We start from the raw sequence: 7,218 nt of genomic DNA, 5'->3' as shown, positions 1-7,218 counted from the left end.
GGGGGGGCGTACGGACAACCCGCGTGGCATGACGGTGCGAGAATTGGCCCCGTCGTGCTAATCACAGCAGAAATTGAAGGAAAAGCTTGCAAAGTGTCTTGCTGAGGCAGGATTTATAACGATGCTACCCGAGATGCTACTACACCGCTTGCGTAAAGCCAAGTCCCTGCGCGCCACGCCACGCCACGGGTGGGTGGCTGGGGGCTGTGCAAGACGGGGCGATACGAAACGTGCCGGTGGAGGCGCGAAGAATAACTTTGCATCGCGTAAAATATTCTCCCCCCCCTCTCCCTCGCCTCTCTTTCGATTTTACGAGATTGAAAATAAATATGTCAACCCGCAAGCCAGAGTTCTAAAGCCCTCGGTCCACTTCCACGCAATTTATCACGACACGGCCATCTCTGCGAGTATGTGTATGTATGCTCTGTAAAAATGATAAGCAAAGCTATTACTTTTATTTACGACCTACTTGGCCGTGAAATCGTGGCGAAAAGAAAATGGAAATGATGAAAAGAAAAAGGAAAAAAAAAGGAAATTGTTATGGGATACATTTTGTAAAGCCTAGGAGGCAAGGCTGGGCAGGGCAGGGTGGCGGCGGCGGCCGTTTCAGGTTTCATGCGTAAATTAGCACACTGGCTGCTTATGACGGGACGGGCGCTTGTCTTGCGCCCCTCTGTCACAAAGGCGGGGATTAAGTCGGGCCGTTTGCCTGTTATTTACGCCCGGAGCTCCGTACGTGAAATAAAACGCGCCTTATTTTTCTCTGCTCCGCGGCCGTGTATTATCCCGCGCACTTGGTCTGAACCGAATCCCCCCCCCCTCACCTCACCTCCCCAGATTCTAAAAGGCAGATTACAACCGCAACAAAACGCCTCTAATTCAGAGCAGAGATATCTTTAAGCAGCCCCTGTTTACGTTGTTTAAACGCTGTTTCACCGGGGCAACTTTGTTTACCATTTTATAGGTCGCCTCTATCTCGGCACGTGGGATCTGGACCCGGCCTACTGTCGCATGTGAGTTACTAATCTGGCCGGATCTGGTGAGGAGGCAGGCGACTTCCGGCTGGGAGTGCGGGGATCCCCTCCTGGGATCCCAAAGGAAACTTTTCTACCCGCCCAGAAACTTTTTCATTTCACCCGCACGTCGCCGTCGTCGCGCTCCCCGGCGGTTTTGTTGCCGTCCCGAGCGAGGCGCGGCCGCTGCGGTCGCCGCGGCTGATGCACGTGTCTCGAGATGCACCAAAACCAATTTAGATGCTGTTCGCTGCATTTCGCTTCCGAGATGTCATGTCCCATGTTATTGATGCGGCCGGCGCATTCCAACATAGTGCATAACTAGGTCGGTGACCGGGCGTGGCGTGGCGTGGCGGGGCGTGGCGCGGGGCGGGGCGAGCGGCGGGGCGAGCGGCGAGCAGGCGCGCGCGGGCAGCAGGCAGCACCTGCCGAATCGGCCTCCTGCTCGCCCCATGGCAATCGTATGCAGCTCGCAGGTGGACGATGATCCAGGAGGACTCGACCCGGCGGCGCCCTGCGCCTGCACGGGAGCGCACTGTTACTCCTCCTCCCCGTCGGACGCCAGCCTGCTGCTGCTGATGACTGGTTTTCGCACTGGAGGAAGCTGAGGAGGATCATCTCAATTTACGAAATAGGAGATTCCTAACGGAAGCTGGGGGGAGAGAGAGAGAGAGAGAGAGAGAGAGAGAGAGAGAGAGAGAGAGAGAGAGAGAGAGAGAGAGAGAGAGAGAGAGAGAGAGACTGCTGCGTGTTGTTTTGTGTCGGGCGCGCTTGATGAGGCCCTGCAGGCCTGCAGCAGCGAGCTTTGCGAATAAGTCTCATGTGGCGGCCGCCAAACGCCATGCGGCACATCCAGGTCATCACCAGCGACAGCAACAGCAGAGAGTGGGGATCCCCTTTCTCGACACTTGTCAACGCGGAGCAGCGCAAAAGGGCGTCGCTCTTAATGTGGAAACGGGAGATGATGGCCCCCCTCGCTGTAATTGCCCGCGGCTCACCCTCGGCTCAGCTCGCGGCGCCCGCGGCCCCGGCAACACGGTGCAGCAACAGTGTCCTTAATGCCGACATTCACACTGCGCATCAGATTCGTTTCGCGTCCTCGCGGAGGTGCGCGAAGTACCTAGAGGTACTCACTCAAATAGCGCGGCCTGGTGGTGGTGGTGGTTGTTGTTTGTCGCGGTCCCGGTCGGCGCCGCCGCTGCAGCGTCTGGGAACGAACAGAGAGAGAGGAGGGTCAAGAAGGGCGACAAAAAGGCAAAGGCGCGCAAGCCCGACGTAAAAAGCAAAGGTATAGGCGATAGGTTCGTTCGCGGCTCATGCCTAGGCAGCAGGAGAGAGTGGCCGCTAGAGCGGCAGGCACTCGCGGAATGCGTCACTGTTGCTCGCCCCGCCCCCTTCCACTGGCAGCCCGTTTTGCTGACCGTGTCTATTACGAGACTCTGGTCACAAGTCGAGAGCTGCTCGCGGGTCGGCTGCGGGCCGCTTTCTGCTTTGGCACGCTACGCAACCATGAGGCGCATTTTTCGCGGAGATGCAGCGACAGTTTGAAGGGCCGTTCCTCGCCGAGCGGGCCCTCGCTGGCCGTGGCCGTGGCCTTGGAGCGGCACGCGCCTCCGCCGGGATCCACTTCTTTTTTGTCGCCGGTTTGGACTGGACCCGCGGGCCTGGCAGCCGCCGCTGGCCGGCGGGGCCAGGAGGCCGCGAGGCACTCACTCACACGCGCCCCGGGCCCCGGGCGCATGCATAAGTGGCGCGGTTAAAACCGCTTATGCGGTGGGAGAGTAATAAGTTTTATTATGACGACGAGGCCCTCTCGGAAGGTTCCCGCGCGGACTGCGCTTCTCTATATAGGCCCTGCTTGTGGCGTATCCGCGACAAGGCCGGCCGGCTCCGGCAGCACGCGGACCTCCTGGCGGCCCTCCAGGCCCGGCCCAAGGCCCGGCCCAAGGCCCGGCCCGGACTGGTCCTAAGGGATTAGCGAGTGCGCCCGGCAGACCGTTAGAGAGGGAACGCTGTTAGTTGTGAGTGCCACAAGAGTGCCCCGCAGGCAGGCCCGCCTTTCAGCCGCTGCAGCAGCCTGCTTCGGCTCGGTGGTCCTGCGCAGGAGCCGACCAGAGGTTGGGTTCGTCTCCTTTGAGACGAGCGATTGAAGGACCCACAGTATTTTGCCCTGCCTCTGCCAGCGGACGATCGTGTTCACCGGGGGTGGGCGCCGTGGACGCTGTTGGCGCGGCGCACTGAACACCGCATGAAGGCGTGCGGGTGGGTTGCCTACTCACACGGGGTCTCGCAGCAACAGTCTCGGATCTGAACTGATTTATTTCTTAGTAAACTACCACGTTTCACGCTGCAAAATTGCCGACTTATTTATTTGTTTCTTCTTGTGTATATTTTAACAAGCTTACTGAAAGGAAAAAAAATCGGCAATGTGAAAAGGGTATTATTTCGTAATACTGATTAAAAAGGTTGGTCATAGTGGCTTTTAAAGGTGTTTAAGCATCACTAGGACCAGAAATACTTACAAAGGGTTCAAAAAAGGCAAAGGATGAGAGTGAAATCGCGGTCAATGTTAGCTACGAGTGCACCCCCCCTCCTCAAACAGCGTGTCCCCAACCTTAGAGGACCGTCCCCGCTGTGCTGTGGTGACAGTCGCGCGCGGCCCGGCCCGTGGCGACCGCACGGCGTGGAGATGGGCACAGGCGGCCGAAAAGCCTTCATGGAGCGCGGAGGCCATTAGCGGTGCTGCTGCGGGGGGCCCCAGCCCCGGCCCGGGCCCTGCTAACAGCGTGTGTGGCGGCGGCCCCGCCCGGCCCCAGCGCAGCGCACGGTAGCCTTTGATCACCTTTCTTTATTTTTCCTTTAATAATCTCTCTCACTCTCTTTCTCCGCGTCCGAAGTATATGGGAGCAAGTACCTCGTGCACGCACGCACCTCGCTTCTCTTGACGCCCCGCCGGGGTCACGGTCCAACCGGTAGCACAGGGCCTCAGGGCTCGGGCGTGGCGTGGCCCGGCGCGGTCCGGTCCGGACCACCCAATGCACTCGACCTCCTTCCGTAAAACGGGGTGGGCCCGGCGCGGCGGCCGGGCGCTGGTCGGTCTGCCACCCTGCGCCGCCCTCTGACGTGGAACAGAACGGCGGCCGCGCCACGCAGCGCCACGCCCAGCCGTCAATGAGATCTCCTCAGTCATTAGCCCGCCACGGTGCAGCGCGCTACGCCACGCCACGCATCGCCACTCCCGTCCAGCTCCTTGTTTGTTTGTACTGCACACACAGAGAGAGGGTCCGGGATACGGCCTCTCCTCATGTCAGTGCATCCCGTCCGGAGTTCTCATCATCGCCCCCCTTCGCGTCGTCGCCGATGTCCCTTCTCCTCCTCCTCGGGAGGAGAAGGGCGGCCCCTCACCTTCTCTCCGGTCAGGTGTCATCTGGTCCAGGCGCGTCCTAGTTCGCACCCGGTGACAGGTGGGAGTCTGTGCCGAGAGCTCACGGAGCTGCTCACGGAGCTGCTCACGGAGCTCTCCCCGCCCCGCGCGTCGAGGTCTCTGAGCTCTGGACCCCCAGCCTCCCGTGCAGTAAAACGTCCCGATGGGCCCGGTGCATCCCCGCGTCCCGCGTTTGTTTGTTTGTTTGTTTGTTTGTTGTTGTTGTTGTTGTTGTTGTTGTCGTTGTTGTTGTTGCTGTTGTTGTTGTTGTTGTTTGCCGTGGCTCTGGTCGTTGTTTTGCTTTCACTCTCCGGCCGGGTCCGGTCGATAAAGCTGCCCCCGCGTGTCCCCGCCGTGGAGTGTCCCGCCCCGCAGTAAAAAATGTGTCGATATGGCCGGTCGGCGCGTGCCGCGCTATAGTGTCGCGACACTCCGCCACTCCGGCCTCGCCCTCGCCGCGCGGCAGCAGCAGCAACGACAACTAATAAAAATCCAGAGTGGTCCGAGCAGCACAGCACACCCGCAGCTGGAGCGACACCCCCGTCCACCTGCTGCTTTTGCCTCTCGCTGTCGTGTCCGGAGCTATAGCTGTTTCGAGACGACAGTCAGTTTTTCGACGTGTTTTGATCCATGGAACAGGCATGGCCCGCTGCGCGGCCCTGGCGGGGCACTGACCGGGCTGGGCCGGGCCGAGCCCTTGGCCTCCGCTTGTCTTCCAGACCGGAAAAAGATAACCGCGCAGGCCACGCAGCGTTACGCCCGTCCGTCCCGCCCGTCCTCAGTCCCCCCACCTCCTCCCCCGTCCCACGTGACGCCACTGCCAAACGCGGCGAGAAGTGTTGTGGCGCTAGAATGAAATAGGCTGGGCCCGCGCCTCGGTCCGGCTCTGGCCCGGTGCGCGCGTGGGCTGCGCGTGCGGAGGTACGGCACCCAAGCCGTCGACACCACGAAGCCTTCACAGGTCATTTGTTTCATAGCGACCGCCATCGTCAAAGTCATCTCGCTGAAAAGGGTGAAGGAAATCTCCTCAAATTGTTGAAAACCTCAAAAACCATATGTATATGGGACGCGCTGTGTCTCCCCCGCGGTGCAGCGCCGTTGTCGTCCGCCCCGTCCCCCCTGCCGTACCGCCGCACCGCACGTACCGCACCCGCCCGTACAGTACATGGGCCTATTATTCATGCCTAAAACGTCGCCGGCCTGGCCTCACTGAGCTCAGCGGTGGAATGCCCAGGATAAAAAAAACAAAAACTAAAAACAAACAACACACTACCATTCTAACGTAAGGGACCACTAAAAGGAAATCATCGCATAGGCCACAATACAAACACAGTTTGTTTATTAGCTGAAAGATAAAAATCTTAGCTAGTGTGTGCTTTTGACGCTCGTTTTGTTCGCAGTGCACCGTACGCGAGCGGCAGCCAGCCAGCCATGGCACGGGGGCACTGCCACCACGCGGGGGCACTGCGGTGCATCCAAGCGAATGCGTACGTTGGCCGCTACGGGGTCCCGGGGGGCGGGCGGGGGAGGGAACCTCCTCGGCAATCGCCCTGCAGGCGTGGCAAAATTTTGTTTTGTGTTTCGGGGTCCACGACCCTCTTCAAACGCCCTTCAAACGCCCTGCTCCTCCATCTCCGCGACTCTCGAGCCGCAGACACCGTGAACACTCGCTGCGGCTTCCTCCCCGCGGGAGAAACTAACAGTTTTTGGAATGACGTCGATGTAAACCTGGGGACGTAAGTGCAGCCGGAGTTTGTCTCTCCCTGCATGCCAAATGGCAGCCAAATGGCAGGCAGACGCAACCCGCATTCGGAGTGATGCGTGCATGTCCGTGTGTGCGTGTGCATCTACGCGGCGAATTGCCTCGTTCCCTTTTCGAGGTTGCTGCTCCTGCATTAGAGGCTGGATCCTCCAGACCAGGCTCCAGGCGCCTCCAGGCAGCTTCCAGGCAGCCTCCAGGGCCCCTGCTCCTGCGCAGCCGGGCGCCGCCGCCGCCGCTCTGCGATTGGCTTGCTGGCCATCGGGCGTCCCAGAAGGAATTAAAAACACATGTTACGACAGCGTCCTTACGCATGGTGAGATACCAATAATTTTTACGACTTTTTGCGAAACCGGTAGCATATCGAGGTTTTCCCTGTCACTTACGTGCGCATGAGTGGTGCGGCGGCCGCCACTGTGGAGCCGACCAAACCGCCGAGCCGTCGGCCTTGCGGGTCCAGATCTCCTCGCCTCCTTTGTGGGTCTCTCGCTAAATTCACTCGACCCCCTTATGGAGAGGCGCATCCAGACAGCTGTTGACAGCTGCGCGGACAGCTGCGGACTGCCCACCGCTGCACCAGCTGCGGCCCCCCCGGGTCATACGGTAATGAGAGCCTTGCCTTACAGCCCCGCCGCGCCTGCCCTGTTTCTCTCGGTGTTTCTCGCTCTTTCTCTCCGTCTCTCTCGCTCACGCCTCCTTTCACCTGATAATGCAGCGTCCCCCGCGCGGCCACCGGGTTCGGATGTTTTGTTCGAAGCTTCTTTACATTGCCCTGCTCGGCTGCGCGCCGCAAGCGAGCGAGTGGACCCTGTGGTCCTGAGGAGGACCACCCACTCCTCCCTCCCTCTCGTGTGCTGTGCGTCCTCGCTCCCGCTCAAGGGATAATCGACTTTTAAAATTGGCGTACAGTGGATTACCATTTCGATTCCCATGCATTTAAATTGCCTACCGGATTACCCCCCATTTCACCCAATCCCTTAGATCCTTTAGAATAAACCTGTTGGTTGTAATCCTGCTTTTGA

At 59.6% G+C, this 7,218-nt stretch overlaps 1 protein-coding gene across 1 annotated transcript in view; it reads right to left on the bottom strand.

The window, feature by feature from the left end:
- Positions 1-2,380, bottom strand: part of LOC113212305 (ras association domain-containing protein 10-like) — a 16,351-nt gene extending 13,971 nt beyond the window's left edge. Inside the window, exon 1 of the mRNA XM_026430949.2 lies at positions 2,148-2,380. The gene's annotated coding sequence lies outside the window, so the exon portion shown is untranslated. The remainder of the gene's footprint in view (positions 1-2,147) is intronic.
- Between the last annotated feature and the right edge of the window lie 4,838 nt (positions 2,381-7,218).

The sequence above is a fragment of the Frankliniella occidentalis genome, unplaced genomic scaffold, assembly GCF_000697945.3.
Source record: "Frankliniella occidentalis isolate FOCC.00 unplaced genomic scaffold, Focc_3.1 Scaffold100, whole genome shotgun sequence".
NCBI lineage: Eukaryota > Metazoa > Arthropoda > Insecta > Thysanoptera > Thripidae > Frankliniella > Frankliniella occidentalis.
Note: the sequence above shows the minus strand (reverse complement) of the source record. Positions and strands in the feature narration are given on the sequence as shown.